The 25,240-nt window shown below is 32.5% G+C and overlaps 1 non-coding gene across 1 annotated transcript; it reads left to right on the forward strand.

Moving 5' to 3' along the window:
- Nucleotides 1-16,103: 16,103 nt before the first annotated feature.
- On the forward strand, nucleotides 16,104-16,210 carry LOC139879009 (small nucleolar RNA R71). Its single transcript, XR_011769866.1, has one exon. It is a non-coding gene; the product is annotated as a small nucleolar RNA R71 (small nucleolar RNA).
- The last annotated feature ends 9,030 nt before the right edge of the window (nucleotides 16,211-25,240 follow it).

Here is a 25,240-nt window from a genome sequence, read left to right on the forward strand (position 1 = left end):
TTTCGCTAACCAGTTTAATTTCTCGATTCCGACATATATTATCTGCTGAAATTAATTTACCATTTGCTAATTCGAGTAAAAATTTACTATCCAAAGGCGTCAATGGACAACTTAATTTAGCACAAAAATCTCTACTCATATAGCTTCTATCCGCACCCGAATCAAATAAAACGTAAGCAGATTTATTGTCAATAAGAAACGTACCCGTAACAAGCTCCGGGTCTTCCTGTGCCTCTGCCGTATTAATATTGAAAACTCTTCCACGACCTTGTCCATTCGTGTTCTCCTGGTTCGGGCAATTTCTAATAATGTGGCCCGGTTTTCCACATTTATAACAAACTACATTGGCATAACTTGCTCCGACACTACTTGCTCCGCCATTACTCGTTCCGACACCATTTGTTCCTTTCGTTCTATTAACCCCTGGTCCGTAGACCTCACACTTCGCCGCGCTATGACCATTTCTTTTACACTTGTTGCAAAATTTGGTGCAGAACCCCGAGTGATTCTTTTCACACCTTTGGCATAGCTGCTTCTGATTGTTGTTGTTGTTGCGGTTATTATTGTTGTTAGGATGATTGTTGTAGTTGCTGTTGTTGTTGTTGTTGTTGTTGTTGTTGGGCCGTTTGTTGTAGTTGCGATTGTTGGGATAATTGTTGCGATTATTGTTGTAATTGCTGTTGTTGCTGTATTGGCGATTCTTATCACCGTTTTCCTCCCACTTTCTTTTGACTTGCTTCACATTGGCCTCTTCAGCAGTCTGTTCTTTAATTCTTTCTTCAATCTGGTTCACTAGTTTGTGAGCCATTCTACATGCCTGTTGTATGGAGGCGGGCTCGTGTGAACTTATATCTTCTTGGATTCTTTCCGGTAATCCTTTCACAAACGCGTCGATCTTCTCTTCCTCATCTTCGAACGCTCCCGGACACAATAGGCACAATTCTGTGAATCGTCTTTCGTACGTGGTAATATCAAATCCTTGGGTTCGTAACCCTCTAAGTTCTGTCTTGAGCTTATTGACCTCGGTTCTGGGACGGTACTTCTCGTTCATCAAGTGCTTGAATGCTGACCACGGTAGTGCGTACGCATCATCTTGTCCCACTTGCTCTAGATAGGTATTCCACCATGTTAACGCAGAACCTGTGAAGGTATGCGTAGCGTACTTCACTTTGTCCTCTTCAGTACACTTACTTATGGCAAACACCGATTCGACCTTCTCGGTCCACCGTTTCAATCCGATCGGTCCTTCGGTTCCATCAAATTCCAAAGGTTTGCAGGCAGTGAATTCTTTGTAGGTGCATCCTACACGATTTCCTGTACTGCCAGATCCAAGGTTATTGTTGGTATATAGAGCAGCCTGTACTGCGGCTATGTTTGAAGCTAGAAAAGTACGGAATTCCTCTTCATTCATATTCACGGTGTGTCGAGTAGTCGGTGCCATTTCCTTCAAAATAGTTAAATGGAACAAGTTAATCATACAGAATATTAAGAGTAGTTAATAGTATTTCGTAGCATAATATGAACTCATTTATAAAAGCTTTTTCTTCATATCAGCGTTTTATAAGTTTAAATTCGGGTAGTACCTACCCGTTAAGTTCATACTTAGTAGCTAATATACAATTCAACTACTACAATTCTATATGAAAAACTGATTATAATAATATTTCGCGTTCAAACTTTTACACAATATTTTACAAACTTACAATACCGCTTATTTTACATATAGCATGAAATATAGCACACAACAAATTTGATACAAGATGGTTGTGAAGATAATTCTAGCTAGTACACAAGTCGTTCAGCAAAGGCAATAAAGACACGTAATTCATACGTCCAGAAACAAGTCATGCATTCTGGTTTTACTAGGATTACTTCCCATCCTTGGTCTTGTGGAACATAACCGTTATGGCCGTTGATAAGACAGCGTGTTGTAACGTCGTCAAAGGGACGAGGGTTACGTAATGACCAACAGTCTCGTAATAACCTAAAAACCTCATTTCTTACCCCAATTACCGACTCCGTCACTTGAGGGAACGTTTTGTTTAATAGTTGTAGCCCGATGTTCTTGTTCTCACTTTGGTGAGAAGCGAACATTACTAACCCGTAAGCATAACATGCTTCTTTATGTTGCATGTTAGCCGCTTTTTCTAAATCACGAAGTCCTATATTTGGATATACTGAGTCAAAATAATTTCTTAACCCGTTGCGTAAAATAGCATTTGGGTTCCCCGCAATATATGCGTCAAAGTAAACACATCGTAACTTATGGATTTCCCAATGTGATATCCCCCATCTTCCGAACGAAAGCCTTTTATAAACCAAATCATTCTTGGAACGTTCTTCGAATGTCTTACAAACTGATCTCGCCTTAAATAGTTGTGCTGAGGAATTCTGACCGACTCTAGACAAGATTTCATCAATCATGTCTCCGGGTAGGTCTCTTAAAATATTGGGTTGTCTATCCATTTTGTGTTTTTATACTGTAAAATAGACAAAAGTTAGATTCATAAAAAAAAAATACTTATTAATACAAGCAATTTTTACATATATCATAAAGCATAAGCACACTATATTACATATATTACACCACACGAATACAACTATCTTATTCCGACTCGCTTGTTTCTTCTTCTTCGGTTTTGGTTCGTTTTGCCAAGTTTCTAGGGATATATGATGTTCCCCTAATACGGGCCGTAATTTTCCACATTGGTTTAGAAAAACCTGGTGGTTTAGAGGTTCCCGGGTCATTGTTACAACTTAAGGACTTCGGGGGTTGACGATACATATAAAGTTCATCGGGGTTGGAATTAGATTTCTCTATTTTTATGCCCTTTCCCTTATTATTTTCTTTTGCCTTTTTAAATTCAGTTGGGGTAATTTCTATAACATCATCGGAATTCTCGTCGGAATCCGATTCATCGGAGAATTGGTAATCCTCCCAATATTTTGCTTCCTTGGCGGAAACACCATTGACCATAATTAACCTTGGTCGGTTGGTTGAGGATTCTCTTTTACTTAACCGTTTTATTATTTCCCCCACCGGTTCCGATTCTTCTTCCGGTTCCGATTCTTCTTCCGGTTCCGACTCTTCTTCCGGTTCCTCTTCGGGAACTTGTGAATCAGTCCACGAATCATTCCAATTTACATTTGACTCTTCATTATTATTAGGTGAGTCAATGGGACTTGTTCTAGAGGTAGACATCTATCACATAATATCAAACACGTTAAGAGATTAATATATCACATAATATTCATATGTTAAAAATATATAGTTTCCAACAAAAATGTTAAGCAATCATTTTTAAAGAAAACACGGTCGAAGTCCAGAATCACTAATGCATCCTAACAAACTCGATAAGACACACTAATGCAAATTTTCTGGTTCTCTAAGACCAACGCTCGGATACCAACTGAAATGTCCCGTTCTTATTGATTAAAAACGTTCCATATTAATTGATTTCGTTGCGAGGTTTTGACCTCTATATGAGACGTTTATCAAAGACTGCATTCATTTTAAAACAAACCATAACCTTTATTTCATCAATAAAGGTTTAAAAAGCTTTACGTAGATTATCAAATAATGATAATCTAAAATATCCTGTTTACACACGACCATTACATAATGGTTTACAATACAAATATGTTACAACAAAATAAGTTTCTTGAATGCAGTTTTTACACAATATCATACAAGCATGGACTCCAAATCTCGTCCTTATTTAAGTATGCGACAGCGGAAGCTCTTAATAATCACCTGAGAATAAACATGCTTAAAACGTCAACAAAAATGTTGGTGAGTTATAGGTTTAACCTATATATATCAAATCATAATAATAGACCACAAGATTTCATATTTCAATACACATCCCATACATAGAGATAAAAATCATTCATATGGTGAACACCTGGTAACCGACAATAACAAGATGCATATATAAGAATATCCCCATCATTCCGGGACACCCTTCGGATATGATATAATTTCGAAGTACTAAAGCATCCGGTACTTTGGATGGGGTTTGTTAGGCCCAATAGATCTATCTTTAGGATTCGCGTCAATTAGGGTGTCTGTTCCCTAATTCTTAGATTACCAGACTTAATAAAAAGGGGCATATTCGATTTCGATAATTCAACCATAGAATGTAGTTTCACGTACTTGTGTCTATTTTGTAAATCATTTATAAAACCTGCATGTATTCTCATCCCAAAAATATTAGATTTTTAAAAATGGGACTATAACTCACTTTCACAGATTTCTACTTCGTCGAGAAGTAAGACTTGGCCACTGTTGATTCACGAACCTATAACAATATATACATATATATTAAAGTATGTTCAAAATATATTTACAACACTTTTAATATATTTTGATGTTTTAAGTTTATTAAGTCAGCTGTCCTCGTTAGTAACCTACAACTAGTTGTCCACAGTTAGATGTACAGAAATAAATCAATAAATATTATCTTGAATCAATCCACGACCCAGTGTATACGTATCTCAGTATTGATCACAACTCAAACTATATATATTTTGGAATCAACCTCAACCCTGTATAGCTAACTCCAACATTCACATATAGAGTGTCTATGGTTGTTCCGAAATATATATAGATGTGTCGACATGATAGGTCGAAACATTGTATACGTGTCTATGGTATCTCAAGATTACATAATATACAATACAAGTTGATTAAGTTATGGTTGGAATAGATTTGTTACCAATTTTCACGTAGCTAAAATGATAAAAATTATCCAATCTTGTTTTACCCATAACTTCTTCATTTTAAATCCGTTTTGAATGAATCAAATTGCTATGGTTTCATATTGAACTGTATTTTATGAATCTACACAGAAAAAGTATAGGTTTATAGTCGGAAAAATAAGTTACAAGTCGTTTTTGTAAAGGTAGTCATTTCAGTCGAAAGAACGACGTCTAGATGACCATTTTAGAAAACATACTTCCACTTTGAGTTTAACCATAATTTTTGGATATAGTTTCATGTTCATAATAAAAATCATTTTCTCAGAATAACAAGTTTTAAATCAAAGTTTATCATAGTTTTTAATTAACTAACCCAAAACAGCCCGCGGTGTTACTACGACGGCGTAAATCCGATTTTACGGTGTTTTTCGTGTTTCCAGGTTTTAAATCATTAAGTTAGCATATCATATAGATATAGAACATGTGTTTAGTTAATTTTAAAAGTCAAGTTAGAAGGATTAAGTTTTGTTTGCGAACAAGTTTAGAATTAACTAAACTATGTTCTAGTGATTACGAGTTTAAACCTTCGAATAAGATAGTTTTATATATATGAATCGAATGATGTTATGAACATCATTACTACCTCAAGTTTAGTAGGTAAACCTACTGGAAGTGACAAGAAATGATCTAGCTTCAAAGGATCTTGGATGGCTTGAAAGTTCTTGAAGTAGGATCATGACACAAAAACAAGTTCAAGTAAGATTTTTGCTCGAATTAAGATAGTTTATAGTTATAGAAATTGAATCAAAGTTTGAATATGAATATTACCTTGAATAAGAAAGATAACCTACTGTATATAACAAAGGTTTCTTGATCTTAGATGATTACTTGGAATGGATTAGAAAGCTTGGAAGTAAATTAGTAAACTTGAAGGGATTTTTGAAGTATTTTTGAAGTGTTCTTCCTATGATGATTATAGCTTGATTCTTGAAGTGATTTTTGATGAAGATGATGATTAACTACTGGAAAAATACGTTCATAATAGTGTGGGTGTGTTGAGAGAGAATTAGAAAGAGATTTGGAAGTGAAATGGAGTGAATGATGAGTGTTAATTGGTGAGTGGTGAGTGGGGTTAAAAGGAGTTCTAGTTAGTTGACTAGCTCATGGTAGAAGTTAAAATTGATTAGTCATACATGACATAATCAAGAGTGGAATCCCATGCTAGTTCCTATTGGTATATACCCATAGTAAGTACGTTTTGAAGCTGTGTATAATACGGGTAAGAATACGACTAGAATTCTTGATGAAAGAAAAGAATGGGAAAGTAACTGTAACCATTTTCGTTAAGTATGAGTGTTTTGATATATGTCTTGAAGTCTTCTAAAAGTATTTTAATACATCTAAATACACTACATGTATATACATTTTAACGGAGTCGTTAAGTCATCGTTAGTCGTTACATGTAAGTGTTGTTTTGAAAGCTTTAAGTTAACGATCTCAATTAATGTTGTTAACCCATTGTTTATTATATCTAATGAGATGTTAAATTATTATATTATCATGATATTATGATATATTAATATATCTTAATATGATATATATACATTTAAATGTCGTTACAACGATAATCGTTACATATATGTCTCGTTTAAAAATCATTAAGTTAGTAGTCTTGTTTTTACATATGTAGTTCATTGTTAATATACTTAATGATATGTTTACTTATCATAATATCATGTTAACTATATATATAACCATATATATGTCATCATATAGTTTTTACAAGTTTTAACGTTCGTGAATCACCGGTCAACTTGGGTAGTCAATTGTCTATATGAAACCTATTTCAATTAATCAAGTCTTAACAAGTTTGATTGCTTAACATGTTGGAAACATTTAATCATGTAAATATCAATCTCAATTAATATATATAAACATGGAAAAGTTCGGGTCACTACAGATATCATGTCGTTTGCTTATGTATAACCCGAGATATGCTTGAATTAGTGTAAAAGTAGTTTTATACAACACTTGCATGAAAATAACCTTGTATGATAAAATGTGATAACTTCTGTTATTAAATATTTGCATATTTGAAATATACACAAAATTTAATTCATCTTTCATGTAGATATCATAGGCTAATTGTATCTAGATCTTCGGATAATCGCGTGCGAATGTGACTAACTAAACTAGAATCGAATCTGTAAATTGCTCTCTGTTTTATACTCTGTGGATTGTGTTTATTGATTGAGCATGTAATCTTCTGGAATATGAATTTTAACATGATATGTGACTTATTGTTAGTTTATGTTAATCTCTGAAACCTTATGCATTGGGCACAATAGAGCCGTACTTTATGCGGATTCTGATTTGAGCTGAAAAACTGAACATCCAACTTGCATGAATAAACTGTACAAATTGGCTAAACAAAACTTGCTAGATGTTGTATATGTGTTACTTTGACTTGTCCTTGAACTATGGCCACTTGTATTGTATCAATTTCATGTTCCTGACTTCGGTTATAGCCAAAACGAAATCAGTGCGCGGTCAGAAACTGACTTGGCAAACCCCAAATGTACTCCTTCTGATTTCGGATTTTAATTATCATATAAGTCCCTGGCTAGACTTTTTGGAATCAATTTTAAGTATACTTATGATCTGGAGTTTTCCATGTTTACGTGAATTTTGTACTAAGAGGTATTGTGCTAAGTATGCTACGTGTTCATGAACTGTGTGCACAATGATAAACTGAAATTGTGAAAATGATTATTCATGACCTGAAACGTATTGTTTGACTTAGGTTTGACATGTTGACCAACATTTGACATGAACCTACTAATGTTGACTTTAGTTGACTACTTTGACCAAGTTTGACTTTCGGTTTGACTTCGGTTGACTTTGTTTGACTTGCATGATCTAGTTGATTGTATGTTGACTTTTACTTTGAGACACGTCGAATCGAGCAATAAGACAACTTATACTATGAAACCACCCTTATTTAAGATACATATATTGACCAACCTATATACGTATACTTAGGTTGCCTTACTCAGCTGTAAACCGTACAAGTTTTTGTCTGTCATCCAAGCTTATTCAAAGGTGAGTCTACAGTCCCTTTTTTTTACATGTTTTCAGGGATGAGAATACATGCTGTTATACTTACTTTATCAAATGCTTTTGTATTGGCACGAGTACTATATATGTGTACTGAGTTTGTTCACAAAGCCTCTAGCTTGAATACTTTTAATACCATCGGTGTAAGCACAATTTAGATGGACGGATCCATTAGGTTGACAACCTCACCCGCTATAATAACTATGGTGCATTTATTTTGAACATTAGATACACTCGAACAAGTGTATAACATTTTAGGAGGTAAAGGCGGGTATAGTGGCTTCTATACTCGGGTCATTGCTAGTATTCAGGTGCTCAGATTATGCAAACGTTAAAATCTCGTGGTAAAGGAAACTAAACTATTTTTCTGATAACTGTTTTTCAGATACTGCTACATTACTCTAAATCTGTAGATTCACCAACATTATTTGTTGACTTATTTTGCGTGTTTTTATTCTCAGGTCCTTAAGTGGTAGACTTCCGCTGTGTTTGCTGCATGTCTGGCCGTGGAGTCAGCATTTGATTTAATGAACATTATTTACTTTCGCATTTAAAACTTTTTATAACTGTTTAAATACTGTTGGCTTGTGGTTACGATCACAACAGTGTTTCTATTTTGGGATTATCGACTTATGTTTTTGAAAGTCAACTTTTAATAAAATTAAATGCAATTGCTTTAAACGTCTCATATAGAGGGCGTAACTATTAACTGTGGGACCTGATTAACGCGCCGTCAGATGGAAATTTGACGCGGTGTTATAGTCGGAGATAGCAATATCTCTGCGAGAACTAAACCGACGGGTAGTTCTACTACTTTTTCAGAGTCTCATGAGACTAAAGTCATGGAGGGCTGATGCTTCGAAAGAAACTTCGCCGGCGACAACTCCGGTTGTTGGCCAACCTCCATCAGAAGGGGATATCACGAATATGACTAGTAGTACGTATCGCCCTACATATAAGAATAATACCGCACGTTTATCCTTACCTGCCCTCACGGTAACCCACACACTTCCACCGACATCGCCTTCAACAGTTGCTGCTGATGATGATGATGTTGTTCATGGTTACACCGTTGTTTCACCAACTGGGTTACCTTCTCAGATTTTAAATAGATATGGATTTAGATATCTCTCTGACAATGAGGTGGAGGAACTATATCTTGCTGAATTTGCTAAACGAACCGATCTTGATGAAGTTCGTGAAACTATGATGATTTATCTTGAGCAAGCAAGAGTAGTATATCCTTTATCTCCATGTAAGTCACCTGGAGTCCTAGACCAATTCACATGCCTGACCATGACGATTTCGATCCCGACAATCTTCATGAGGGGGAGAATAGACAAGGTGGTTATCGGTCCAGTGGTTTTCAAAGATCAACTCATGAAGCCAGTTCGTCTAGTCAACATAAGGATCATGATGTTGTTGAAATATCTGATTCTGCAAGTGATAAAATGGTGGAAATTCAATGCGAAAGTTTTCTAGATGAATCAGAAAATCAAAGAGAGGGTGACTCAGGGATGCTAATGATTATGGATTCAGCTGTTCAAACTGAGAATATTACAGCTCAAGAGGACAATCAAAAATTTGATAACATTGAAGATATTTTGAAGGGGTCGTCGAGTGTTGCCAATGAATTCAATGAACATCAATTTGTTAACTTGATATCTCCAACCGATGAATTTGGAATACACTTTGAAAAGGAGATTTTCTCTAATGGCAAGGAAGATACTACGACTCCTCCTGATCTAAATGTTCCATTTTAAATTGCAGAGATTGTTCTTGAGCGTGATGCTGATTTCCAACTTAGTGAGGATGAAGAGAAGATGATTCTTCGTTCACCATTCATTAAGCAACAAGCTTATAGAATTTATGGTGATTCTGGTCTCGTTCTTTCTGCATCAATGAGTGTTCTGGGTGCATGGAAATTGATGTTATGCGAGGTGTATACGAAATAGTTATATTTTTATTACGAAATACTATTAAATACGCTACAATTTTACACTAGTTATTTATTTATTTATTGAATGGATATACCTAAACCTTGCTACAACACTATAGGCAGTGTACCTAATCGTAAAGTAGTGTAGTTTTTAGTAAGTCCGGTTCGTTCCGCAGGGAGCTAGCCAAGTTTAACGCTATATTTTTAAACTATATTTGTATAAATATATATATATATATATATATATATATATATATATATATATATATATATATATATATATATATATATATACGTAATATTATTATTATAAAAAGGGGGTTTTACCGTTTAATGACCGGTTTGTCGATTTTTTGTCTTAAGTCACAATTAAAACCTAATGTAAAATATTAAAAACAAATATAACTTAATTTAAAGCGTAAAGTAAATGACGATAATAAAATTGCGATAATTAAAAGTGCGAAAAATAAAATGACGATAAATAAAATTGCGATAATTAAAAGTACGATGAGATATAAAATAAAGGAATTATGCTTATTTAAACTTCTGTAATCATGATGTTTGACGTGTTGATTTTAATTTATTACCATGGGTTAATTGTCCTTTGTCCTGGATTATTCAATATGTCCATATGGTTTTTGTCCATAACAGTCCATCAGTCATAAATATAAAGTGCGATTGTCCTCGTCAAATTATCCTTATACCCGAAGTCAAATATTCCAACTAATTGGGGACTTAAACTGTAATAAGGTTTTAATACATTGTTAATGATTACACCAGGTTATCGACTGTGTGCAATCCAAAGTTTTAATACTTTATTAACAACTACACCAAGTGTCCTTGTATGTAATCTACCTCTGTTTTAATGAGTCCATTGACTATTAATTCATTCCCGTGTCCGGTAAAATGAACATTTATTGGTATTTATAAATATCCCGCCCATCGTTTCTGATCGAGTGTATATGGTTATTTATAGATACGTCAAATTATAAATCTCTATATTAAATTAACGAACTATCATTCAGTTAAACAAATATAAAGCGCATTAATAGTCCATAGTCTAATTTTCACAAGTGTCGGTCTTTTGTCCAAACCCCAATTATGGTACAAAGCCCAATTACCCTGTCTTAATATTTAATCCAACATCACGATTACTTCGGCTTAAATAAGCATAATAATAATTTAGCTACGAGACATTAATTTAAAAAGGTTGAACATAACTTACAATGAGTATTAATAGCGTAGCGTTACACGGACAGAGTTTCGACTTACAAACTTAAAATATTCGCTAACATAATCTTATTATTATTAAACTTAAATTAAAATTATAATTATAAAATATAAATATATATATATATATATATATCGTATATGTTGAGAGAAAGGAAAAGAAAAAGGTGTGTTTAATCGAGCAGAATTCGTTGCCTTTTATAGGCCCACGTTGAACTGTACATCTTCGCGAGTGCGGAATTTTTCTGCTTCATAGCTCCACAGTCGTGGAGTTTTGGATTCCAGCTCATCTCTTTGAGTTAAACGTGGGCTGCTTATAAATATAATATATAATAATATATATAATTAATTATATTATATTATATTCTTGTGCATAGTTGACTTGGAATTTTTGGTCCGTTGCGTCGCGCGCTAAAAGTTGGTTCATGTCTCGGTTCCGGATTTTCGAACGCCTTTTCGTACGATTTAATATCTTGTACTTTGCGTTTCATGGCTTGTACTCTTGTAATTTTTAGACGTTTCTTATCAATAATTTGAACCACTTGGATTGTACTTTGTACTTTTTAGCTTTTTGGTCACTTGCGTCTTCAATTCGTCGAATCTGTCTTTTGTCTTCACCTTTTATTATTTAAACAAATATCACTTGTAAATTGAACAATTGCAACTAAAAGCTTGTCTTTCTTGAAGGATAATGCTATGAAATATAAGTTTGTTTTTAGCATTATCAAATATTCCCACACTTGAGCGTTGCTTGTCCTCAAGCAATATAGAACTTGAATAAAAACATACTTGAATCACTTCTTTATTCTTCACACTTTGTACATCAGTGATTTTGATACTGCGGTATGAACAATGATAGTAACGATGTGGTTTACAGTCCCACATGACTATAAAAATTTAGATCCGTTAGGAAATTGGATCTTTATGAAAACATTTGATCTTTTGAAAATTCAATCTTGCTTTTACCCTAGATAAGTTTTCCGGAATAATCCTTCACCGGTGTTTGCAAAATGTTTTTGTGGATTTTGTAGGTTTTGTGGGTTTCAGATTTGAAAATTTTAGGTCAAAACTTGCGGTTTTGTGTCACCCACTTGCTATCCTTGTATTAGGAAAGCAACACGTCCAGTATACTTGTTCCGTATATTATCTTTCGGTAAACTACCGTCCGGTTGTAAAGGAAAGCGTTGAACAAGCAACTGTTAAGGCAATGTCGAATGACATGCTTTTGATTATGGTCTTTATCGTGTCGGATGCAATTACTATCCTTTGTAGGAGCAATAGTAAAGATCACCCTATAGTTTTTTAGTCTGGCGCAAGATCCTGTCTTCGACCATGCTACACAACCACCGTTCTTACGGTTGACACCCGATTTGGTTCAGGTGACCTAATGAATTCCAGGTGAATTCCTAGAATTTTACGTTCAATGGTAATGAATGCATTGAAAATGGTTTTTCAGAAAACAAATCAGTTTGTAATTTGATCAAAATATTTTCTCGTTCAAGCTCGAGTTTAGATATCATTGAATTTCATGAGTTTGAATTCTCAATCTTTAAGGTCAATCTCAAGGATTGAGTAATATCAGGCTTAAAAGCTAATTTTTTAATCTTTAAGGAGATTATCCTTTCTGGGGATCTGATTCATTAGTCTTATAAGCTAATTTGCACGGTGCCCTCATTGTACGAGACAGATCCTCTCATGGCTAGGATAAGTCTGACCACTTGGCGACCCTGTTTGATGCTGAGGTCCGTGGATTTCTAGCTGATTTTCGAGAAAAATTTTCAAGGTTTTTCGTAGTCTCTACAACTGGTCTGGACGACAACTTCCTAACCTAAATCAAGAAGCGCGTGTCTTTTTCTCGGAAGACTGTACTTCCTTATAAATTCTATTTATATTACAATAAACTGGGTAAAACTGATTAATATTGTCCAAAATAAAAGTATCTTCAATTATTTGTAAAACAAATATGTGATATATGTTCTAAATAACTTGGTAAATTTTTCCCACACTTGGCTTTTATTTTTCTTTCTTTGCCTTTTTATTCTCCTCTATTCCATTTTAAATGAATTCTAGTGTTTTGAGTTGTTTCTCAATTTATGTCCTTTCCAAGGTAACAATAATTTCGGTGTTAACACCTACTTTATCGTTCATAAATATGTATAAACATGATTTTGAGTTCATTTAGTTAAAAAAAATTTAAAAATTTTACTTGAAGTGGGTAGTCAGTATATAAGACTAGGGCTGTTCTTTATTATCAGAGAGCACTAGATTCTAATATAACTACTGCATTACTAGTAAATTTTAATGGTGGCTATTAAACCAAGTGTATAAGTCAAAAAAATTTAAAATCGAAAGAATTTAATCTCTTCCCACACTTAAGATCATGGAATGCCCTCATTTGCAAGAAATCAGTAGCAATTTAAATTATTGAGGGTGATTAGCGTAAAAATGATTAAATTTTACCAAAGTTTCCAAACATATTATTTTATATCACATTTGATATTTTACATCTTGTTGTCAAAATTAATAGCTTTTCCTGAACTTAATTCCAATCTTTGAAAGTACGATATTTTACCCTGTTTTGTACATGAGATAAACTACAAACATATATATACATACTTTTACATATAATTTTTTTATAAAACCTTTATTTATTAAAACAATTTAAATGAATAATTTTTAAAATTTTGTTTCCTTTTACTTAGGTAGTTTCGGTACGTTTACCTAGTCCGTCCCTTGACAAAATTTAAAATTTGTCGTTTTTAAAGCGATTGTTTTAAAAACAAAGATTTTTGGGGTTTTTTTAATTTTTTGGCATACTTTAGATCAATAAAATTAAAAATAATGATAACAAAATTTTTCGCCCCGTCCTCGGGTAAAGCAATTTCGGTTCCATGACCTAGTCTTCAACTTACGATGAATTTTAGAAATCATTTTTTAAGCTTAATGAAATAAAGTAAATTTTGTTTTTAAATTCACACAAAACTTAAATTTAAAAATGCATATTAATTTTATACAAAACCTACAAAACAAAAAAAATTCAGAATGGAGGGAGAAAACTAGTTCTTTAGTGTCTGCTAGTGGAAAAGACCAATCGGATTCCATTCTCGGAACTACACGAGAACAGAACAACTAACTCTAGACAACATTTTCTTTTTAGAACATTTGAATCTCCCCATACTTAGGTACCTGTCGTGTCGAATTTGTGATTAACTTCATCGTCAATTTCTCTTGGACCATAATCAACTTACATATCTGTGACTTTTGCTTTAAGTCATTGGTCGAATTCTTGTGTAATATCCACAAATTCACCTAGTTTTTCTTTTTCTTTAGGCGATAGGTTGGATACTAACCGGTTACATAACTTAAAGTTCCCCTTGGTTCTAGCATCGCGAATCCGTTTAATAAGTTTCTTCATTGAACTATTAATAACAGGGTCATTTAATTTCGTATCAACAACGGGGTTCTTTGTTATCAGGTCATCATTAGGTGTTACTTCATCTTCCCCGCACTTAGGCATTTTATTATTGCTAAGCACTACCGTTGGAGTTGGTAAAACAACATGGTTCTTACCATCGTTTTTGTTGGTTCAACGATTTTGGTTGGTTAAGATTTAGACTTTCGACTCACAAAGGTGATCGATTTTTCATTATTACTAAGTGTCATTCTACCCTCTCTTACATCAAATAACGCCCCGGTAGACGCTAAGAATGGTCGACCTAAATTTAGAGGAATGTTTGGGTCCTCTTTTATGTCAATGACAATAAATTCGACTAGAAAGGTTAAATTACCTACTTGAACGGGTAGGTTGTCAGCAATTTCAACTGGGTGCTTTATGGTTTGATCAAAGAGTCTAACACTCATTTTCGTTGGACTTAACTCACCTACTCCTAATCTCTTATATAATGAAAGAGGCATAACACTCACACTCGCACCAAAATCTGCTAGTGCATCATACATGACACAATCACTAAGTAGACAAGGAACAATAAATTCACCCGGATCACCCAACCTGGGTGGAATTTTCGCTGGAACTGTCTTCACCGGGTTTACTTCTACAGTTTTTGTTTCTTGCACTTTCTTATTCTTCTTCTTCTTTCCAGAGGTATTACAAACTTTATTACCTATCACTTGCTCATACTCAACTCTTTTTCTTGGAAAGGGGATGGGTGGTCTGTATGGTGCCACCACTGGCTTTACATACTCAGGTGGTGGTGGTGTTGTTGTAATTTCTTCATTGTTACTCACATCGAAAACCTTCCCATCTTCTGATAATGGTTTTTCAGAATTTGTTGATACCATATTAACATTCTCATTTCGAGGATTTACTTCAGTATTACTCGGTAGCTTTCCTTGTTCCCTCTTACTCATCAAGCTAGCAAGAGTACCTACATGTTTTTCTAGATTCAAAATGGAAGCTTGTTGAGTTCTTAATGACTGATCAAACCTCTCATTTGTTTGGGTTTGAGATGTAATAAATTGTGTTTGAGATTCCATTAGCTTTGCCATCATTTCTTCTAGATTTGGCTTTTTCTCTTCGGTTTGTTGTGGTGGTTTATACAAGCTAGGTCATTGTTGATTGAAAGTGTTGTTTTGAGTTGGTTGGTTATTCGGACCTTGTTGGTTATACGAGTTATTGTTGGGTCCATTTGGATTGTAAAGAATGTTTTTATTTCGATTAAAGTTTGGCCTTGGTGGTTGATAATTATTTTGATAATTGTTTTTCGGCCTTTGGTTCATGTAGGAAACATTCTCACGTTGTTCCATCGTTTGCTCGATGTAACAATCTTTTGTTAAGTGTGGTCCACCACACTGCTCACAACTATTTCATATTGCGTGAATATCTTTAGTCATCTTTTCCATTCGTCTCTCGAAAGCATCTAACTTTGCGGAAATGGAATCAAATTCATGGCTAGAATCGGCTCTAGCCGCTTTAGATGATCTAACGATGTCTTTTTCTTGACGCCACTCATGTGAGTGGGAAGCAGTGTTATCAATAATTTTGTAAGCTTCAATTGCGGTTTTCTTCATAATGGAACCACCAGCTGCTATATCGATGTCTTTTCGTGTAGTAATGTCGCATCCTTGGTAGAATATTTGTACTATTTGATAAGTGTCTAAACCATGTTGAGGACATCCTCTCAACAACTTTCCAAATATTGTCCACGCCTCATATAAAGTTTCATTTGGCTTTTGTGTGAACGTAACAATTTCTCCTTTAAGTCTCACAGCTTTAGATGCCGGAAAGAATTGTTTAAGAAATTTTTCAACTAAGACATCCCATGTATCAATCGCCCCTTCAGGTAACGATTCTAACCAATATTTGGCTTCTCCCTTTAAAGTCCAGGGAAATAAAATGAGATAGATCTGTTCATCCTTAACTTCTCTGATTTTGAATAGAGTACAGATCCTATTAAAAGTTCGAAGATGTTCGTTTGGATCTTCCTTCGGCACACCACTAAATTGGCATTGATTAGTTACCATGTGTAGGATTTGTCCTTTGATTTCATAATCTGGCGCATTAATGTCTGGTTTAATAATGGCGTGTCCTTGGCCAGTGCGTGTAGCTCTCATTCGGTCTTCCATACTTAGAGGTTCCGTTACTTCCATAATTGAGTTCGTTGAATCTGAATCACTAGAGGATTCTGATTTAATGGTTTCTTCCTCGATAATCTCTGGTCGAATGATTTGTGGTTCAGGAGGAATAAATAGTGGTTCAGGATCTCTGAATTGTCCTTGAATATCCTCCGGGTTTTCAATTGTGAGGTCAGGTTCAAAAAATGGATTATCAGAAATTTGAATTATAGTACTTGGTCGACTTGATGGCAATTCTAAAGGAAAATCAACGGCGACAATGTGGTGAACGTATGAAAGGTGGTGAACATTTTACTCGGTGCATTCATTGAATATCCTATTAGTTATAAAGATAAAAATTATATAAGTTATCAAATTAATAGACTTTTTTGATTTTACCCACGTTTCGAATAGCCAATAGATGCAGCAGGTAGCCAGGACCCTTTAAATCGGAAGCCCACAACTCGCCACTAACAAATCCAACTATTACTACGAACCGGAAAATTTTGGATGTCTATCAATTTAACCGCTTAAAATAATTTTTCGTCGAAATTTAAAGAAAATAAAGAAAATTCTATGTCCTAAAAACTAGTGCATCGAAATGAAAAAGAAAAAGATTGCGTCGAAAAACGTCGAAAAATAAAAGGTCGAAAAATAATCGTCGAAAAACAAACAGTCGAAAAATAAAAATAAGAAAATAAAGAGTCGAAACTTAAAAGTCTAAAAACTAAATATTAAAAATTGTGTCTAAAGGAATTAAAGCTTAAAAGGAATTCTATATCCAAAACAGCAATAACTTAAAAAGGCACTAAAACTTATTTAAAAATAAAGCGTCGTAAAATTCTAAAGCGTCTAAATCTTAATATAAAGAAAAAACACTTCAGGGATTTTACGGCAATGCCTAAGAATCTAGAGATATAAAATAACTGCGGCAAAATACCAAGTTACGAACTAATTACGAACGATAAAAATATAAATTACAAATTAAACTAATAAAAGGATACAAAAGTTAAAAATAAAACTTAAAGTTATAAAAATACAATTTTTATAAATATATTATTTTTATATTATTATTTTATAAAAGTATTATTTTTATAAATTTATAAAACTAATTAAAACTTAAAAATACAAAATTAAATAAACTAAAACTAATTAATATTAAACTAAAACCCTAATTATTATTTATTATAAATAATTATAACCCTACTGCGTAATTAATGCGTACCAGGTTTCAGTCTGTCAGACAGCTCCGCGAGTGCGGATTTTAGCTGCCCAAAATCTCCGCGTGTGCGGAGTATGCAGATTCAAACGAGCTGCAGGTTCAAATTCATGTAGGTTCAACGTTTTTATTTTTTTTTATTTTCTGTTTTTATTTTATAGAAAATGTAATTTAAATAAAACTTATATTATAAATTACTTATTAGTTTTTTTTTTTAACTTTTCACAATAAATATAAACTTTTTAATAAACTTAAAAATATAGATATAGATTTTTTTTATGTTTTTATATTTTTGTTTCTAATATTTAAAACTTATATTTTTACAAAAATAGATTAAAACTTTAATAAAAATCTCATTTTTTTTTCTTTCAAAATATAGCGTTTCGCTTTCGGCGTTAAGTGTTCCCCGGTAGTGGCGCCAAAAATACTTGATGTTATGCGAGGTGTATACGAAATACTATTAAATACGCTACAATTTTACACAAGTTATTTATTTATTTATTGAATGGATATACCTAAACCTTGCTACAACACTATAGGCAGTGTACCTAATCGTAAAGTAGTGTAGTTTTTAGTAAGTCCGGTTCGTTCCACAGGGAGCTAGCCAAGTTTAACGCTATATTTTTAAACTATATTTGTGTGTGTATATATATATATATATATATATATATATATATATATATATATATATATATATATAAGTAGTATTATGATTATAAAAAGGGGGTTTTACCGTTTAATGACAGGTTTGTCGATTTTATGTCTTAAGTCACAATTAAAACCTAATGTAAAATATTAAAAATAAATATAACTTAATTTAAAGCGTAAAGTAAATGACGATAATAAAATTACGATAATTAAAAGTGCGATAAATAAAACGACGATAAATAAAATTGCGATAATTAAAAGTACGATGAGATATAAAATAAAGGAATTATGCTTATTTAAACTTCTGTAATCATGATGTTTGACGTGTTGATTTTAATTTATTACCATGGGTTAATTGTCCTTTGTCCTGGATTATTCAATATGTCCATACGGTTTTTGTCCATAACAGTCCATCAGTCATAAATATAAAGTGCGAGTGTCCTCGTCAAATTATCCTTATACCCGAAGTTAAATATTCCAACTAATTGGGGACTTAAACTGTAATAAGGTTTTAATACATTGTTAATGATTACACCAGGTTATCGACTGTGTGCAATCCAAGGTTTTAATACTTTGTTAACAATTACACCAAGTGTCCTTGTATGTAATCTACCCCTGTTTTAATGTGTCCATTGACTATTAATCCATTCCCGTGTCCGGTAAAATGAACATTTATTGGTATTTATAAATATCTCGCCCATCGTGTCCGATCGAGTGTATATGGTTATTTATAGATACGTCAAATTGTAAATCTCTATATTAAATTAACGAACTATCATTCAGTTAAACAAATATAAAGCCCATTAATAGCCCATAGTCCAATTTCCACAAGTGTCGGTCTTTTGTCCAAACCCCAATCATGGTACAAAGCCCAATTACCCCGTCTTAATATTTAATCCAACATCACGATTACTTCGACTTAAATAAGCTTAATAATAATTTAGCTACGAGACATTAATTTAAAAGGTTGAACATAACTTACAATGAGTATTAATAGCGTAGCGTTACACGGACAGAGTTTCGACTTACAAACTTAAAACATTCGCTAACATAACCTTATTATTATTAAACTTAAATTAAAATTAAAATTATAAAATATAAATATATATATATCGTATATGTTGAGAGAAATGAAAAGAAAAAGGTGTGTTTGATCGGGCAGAATTCGTTGCCTTTTATAGGCCCACGTTGAACTGTACATCTCCGCGAGTGCGGCATTTTTCTGCTTCATAGCTCCGCAGTCGCGGAGCTTTGGATTCCAGCTAATCTCTTTGAGTTAAACGTGGGCTGCTTATAAATATAATATATAATAATATGTATAATTAATTATATATTATATTATATTCTTGTGCATAGTTGGCTTGTAATTTTTGGTCCGTTGCGTCGCGCGCTGAAAGTTGGTTCATGTCTCGGTTCCGGATTTTTGTACGCCTTTTCGTACGATTTAATATCTTGTACTTTGCGTTTCACGGCTTGTACTCTTGTAATTTTTAGAATTTTCTCATCAATAATTTGATACCACTTGGATTGTACTTTGTACTTTTTAGCTTTTTGGTCATTTGCGGCGTCTTCAATTCGTCGAATCTGTCTTTTGTCTTCACCTTTTATTATTTAAACGAATATCACCTGTAAATTGAACAATTGCAACTAAAAGCTTGTCTTTCTTGAAGGATAATGCTATGAAATATATGTTTATTTTTAGCATTATCAGAAATATCATAAGAATCCGGAATATCTTAAAGCTTATCTATGTTTTCGCGACAAATACAAATTGAAGAATGAAGAGAAACTTCAAGTACAGCGGCATTCAGAGATCAAAAGCATTAATAAAGTTCTGATGATTAACAAGGATGGAGTGAAGATGCCATTATTTCAAGTGACAAGAATGGATGATGAGGATTATCAATTCTCTGAAGCGGATTTTGATAAACTGAAGATGGACGACATTATTTTCATCTACAATTACTTGATAGACTTGAATGAATCTGCAACAATTTATCATGCTACTGCGATAAAGGAAGTCTATAGATTTATTCTTAACTCGATGAGATGAATGTCCGTTCACGATTTTCAGATGGGGTTAGAATCTGGACACAAAAAGCTCAGAATCAAACCGCCAAATCAAGTGATTGAAGAGCTAAGATATATGTCCTTACTTGAAGTGAGTGACTGTCCATATGAGTTTGCATTTGTCAATTCTCACTATACAAAGGTCTTCATCAGAGTCTCAGATTTCAGAAGACACTTAGATGGTACGGTTGATGTATGCTTTCAAATACATGAGATGCAGACTGATCAATAACTGCTATTCAACCGAAGATAATGAGATTGTCAAATACATTCTCACGAGATTGAAAAGTCATCTAAAGATAAGTGTGAACATACGAAGATATGAGAATCTCAAGGGATTCAAATCCAAAGTTCACTTCAGAGGAACAAAGTTCCTTTAGATGTTTTTTTTAAATAGGATTATATTGTAAAAAGTTCACATTTAACACTAAGGGGGAGATTGTTAGGACCTCGAAGTTGTATAGTTTTAATGTGAAATATGCTTAAATGAAGGTTCCTTAGAAGAGGGCTATATAAGGAACCTAACTAGTCCTAATTAGATAGCCATTGCATTATAAATGAGTTCTAGAAGCTGTGGAATGTAAATCTTGTTGATTCTCTCTCATATCGAATCTCCTTCATACTTACCGAATCTCATTCTAACTTGTCTTTTCTTCTAAACTCAACATGATCTGACCTATCACAACCAAATACCACAATTTAATAAACCAAAAGAGAATGCAAATTCAATGTTTCACAAAATGTTTAACAAAATCTGCCCAAATGCATGCAGACCCTCTAACACAGAGGAAGCCCAAACAAATCAAGTACCTGTGAAAACATGTGAGTAATCTGTCAACAAAAATGTTGAGTGAATTATAGGTTTAAATAAAAGAATAAACTTTAGACCACAAGATTTAAAAATGTTAGAAAATATTAAACTATTATTCCATTAATCCATGAGTCACCTGGTAACCACTTAACCATTACCAAACACAATATACACTGAACATGTGTATCTTCAAATAATTACGAAGTACTAATACATTCCGATTATAAATTTGCTAGCGCGACTAGCTTAAAATGGGGCTGTCAAGCCCGATAGATCTATCCATAGGATTCGCGTTCACCAGTAGAAACCAGTGATTACAGTTACCAGACTAGGGAATATTTTTGTTCAACTCATAATGAATAATGTAAATTTAATTGCCGCTTGTGTCTAAACGTAAAACAAAATGCATATAATCACATCCCGAAATACTTTAAAATAGTATGAAAAGCGGGACTATAACTGACCTTAACGTAAACGAAGTAGTAACACAGAAAATGTGAACTGCACGAAGTAAAGTGATCAAGAATGATCACAACGCCTACCTGTAAATAAAGCAGGTCGATATAAATAACTAACTTAGGCCAAGTCTTAGAATGATAGCTATAGTACTTGTTGCAAGTATGTGACGACCCGGAAAATTTCGACTAATTTTAAACCAAACTCTCGATACGATTTAATAATTTTGACACGATGAACAAAGTATGTTAGGTCAAGTCTCAAAAATTTTGAACTGTTTCATATATTCAATTGACCTTCGACCATTCCCGACGATTCACGAACCATTATTTGTAAATAAATGTGTGAACATATAAATATAAATATAAATATAAATATATGTATATATAATAACATAAAATAATAATATACGATATAATTAAATTGTTATTAAAAATAAATCTATATATATATATAGTATATTAAATATAATTATTTAATGATCGTAATACTCGTTGGACGTTTGGATTATTATTTAGAGAAGTTTAATTTGAACTTATGTGATTTTAAAATAAAAGGTGATCTGAAAATGAGTTATATCAATTACAGGCTTATTAAAAAAAAATTAGGAGCTATTTGTTAAATTTTAGAACTTTTTATATTTTACCCGGGATGGAGCACAGACAGATAATTTAATTTTTATTTAAAATTTTTAAACAAATAATAACCATTTTTATGACTAATATAAATAAAGACATTTATTGTAAAAATTTGGGATTTTTTCGAAGACTTTTATCTGCCATTGATTATCAACTGACTACAAAATACTATTCCTAATAAAACTATTGGTAAGATATTTAATTAGATGCACGTTTATATTTTAAATTATATTATAATATTATTATTAAATTTATTGATCTTGCTTTATTTGTAAACGGAAAATGGAATCAAACATAATTGAGATTGCTGTACGTCCGTGAATTGATAATATGACAAACAGCCTGCTAACTATTTCACACTTTTAGATTTCCGTTTCACGTCAATTCACTTTCACATTTTATTCTTCTTTGAATATAATAAATTATTATTATAATATTACTTTCTTATTATTATTGTCTATATACACTTATATGTATATCATATATATATATATATATATATATATATATATATATATATATATATATATATATATATATATATATAGACAAGTGCATACACACAGACCACCATCCTTCTTAACAAGCACAAGCAACCTTTCCTGTTTCTTTTCTTGTTGAAGTCCACACCATCACCACACAAGAACATCACCATTTTGACAACCCAACACCATTATTCATCTCACTTCGATCAATAATTGAAGTTTCTACAACTGTTTCTTTGTTTTCTGTTTCTTGAATCACCACAAGCAACTCATCAACTCCACGATACCATCACACAACCACCATGAATATCATTTTCCATTTCTATCTCTTTATAAACACAACAGCTATCCATAACCACCACGGTTTACATCCTTTCTTCAGTTACAACTAGCATCGAACAACCCCTATATCACTACTGATCGGTTCAACACCAACCAACAAGAATCACCACACCAAAACCACTACAATTCACTATTTAATTACCACCATCTAACGGGTTACCACCATCACCTTCCTCAATAAACAATCACCCTCACGTTTCTATCTTGCACACTTCTGTTTTTACAGCACAATCAAATCATCAACAATAACTGCTACATACTCCTGTTTATTTCTAAACCGACACCCACACCAATACAAACCCATCAAACTTGTTACAATTCATTTAGAAGTTTTCTGTAGCAACAAATGTCATCATTTTCTTTTCTGTGTCTGCTGCAACACCACCACTGTATTAACTGCCATCACTTGCATGAGCTTCTACTTGCTACAACATCCTGTCTTCTCGAAACCCAACACCCACAACCGTAAACTATGAACAATACTTTGCAACTGCAGCAGCTGGAGTAGCGAGTCCATTGATTGAACTAAATCTGGTAATCAAACAGCCGTTTTAAATTCTCAGACATCTTATATTATAACCGGACCTTCGACTGTCCAAAACGTGACTCAGCCTACACCTTTGAACCCACTACCCCCACTCGTGTCTGCACCACCGCTATACCAACACCACTGGATGATGACTATACAATGAAACCCACTTATTGCTAAGACGACCGTTCTGTTTCAGTTTGAATCAAGACCAAACATCGATTTATTTGCTACTACTGTACATTTCTGATTTACAGGTCACTTGAAACTCGAACACCATAAATCCTCATCATCTTATTCGATTACTATCATCAAACCCACCAAGAACATCATAAATTATTGCTCTTATTCGAATAAATAGGTATACAGAAGATAAAGAGGGATTTAAGAAATTAAGAGAATATCATTGAATCGATTACTTACTTGAATCAATTGATGATGATTAGATCGATGATGATGATTTGATTACACGCTGTAGTGTTTAATTCTTTTCCTAGTTCTAATGAAACTAACCAAACACCAATTGCTATAGACTGTTACTCCTATGTTCGCAAATTGTTTCAGCTGCCTTCTCCCACTTCTGATCGATTTAATTGTGAACCAATAACCTGGATTGATCTATTTGATGATGCTTCATTTGTCTGAGCTGAACAAAATCCTCTCACACACACCCATCGGTTAATTTAGGTAAGGGATACGAATTGGACCAATTAAACCTAAATTGGATTGCAAATTGGGCTCCTTGTTAAACGTAAATGGACTTCCTAATTTCCACTTGATAATTAAGGTATAATGTTTATATAATGTTTATTGTTATTGCTAAGTATTATTAATATTATTAATATTACTGATATCATTATAATTAGTATTATTATTGTTATTATATTATAATTATTACAATTATTATTATTATTATTATTATTAAAAATATAATTATTATTATTACCATTACTAATATTATTATTATTATTTTTATCATTATTATTATTTTTATCATTATTATGAAAATTATCATTTTATTAAAATTATCATTTTTATTAAGATTATCATTATTATTAAAACTATCATTAATATTATTATTATTATTATTATTATTATTATTATTATTATTATTATTATTATTATTATTAATATTATTATTATTATTATTATTATTATTATTATTATTATTATTATTATTATTATTATTATTATTATTATTATTATTATTATTATTATTGTTATCATTATTAGAATTTTTAATACTATTATTATTAATATTAGTATTATCATTATTATTATTTTTATAATTTTTATTATTAGTATTATTAATATATCAAATAAATATTTTCTATATAAAAATATATTTAAGACATAAAACATAACTATATTAATATTTTTGTAATAAATATTAATTATCTATTTAATGTATATAAAAATAAATATATCAAATTAAGTTATTAATGAAACATATAATTTATTAATATAACAATCATATCACTAAT

This window comes from Rutidosis leptorrhynchoides, chromosome 11, assembly GCF_046630445.1.
Source record: "Rutidosis leptorrhynchoides isolate AG116_Rl617_1_P2 chromosome 11, CSIRO_AGI_Rlap_v1, whole genome shotgun sequence".
Taxonomy (NCBI): domain Eukaryota; kingdom Viridiplantae; phylum Streptophyta; class Magnoliopsida; order Asterales; family Asteraceae; genus Rutidosis; species Rutidosis leptorrhynchoides.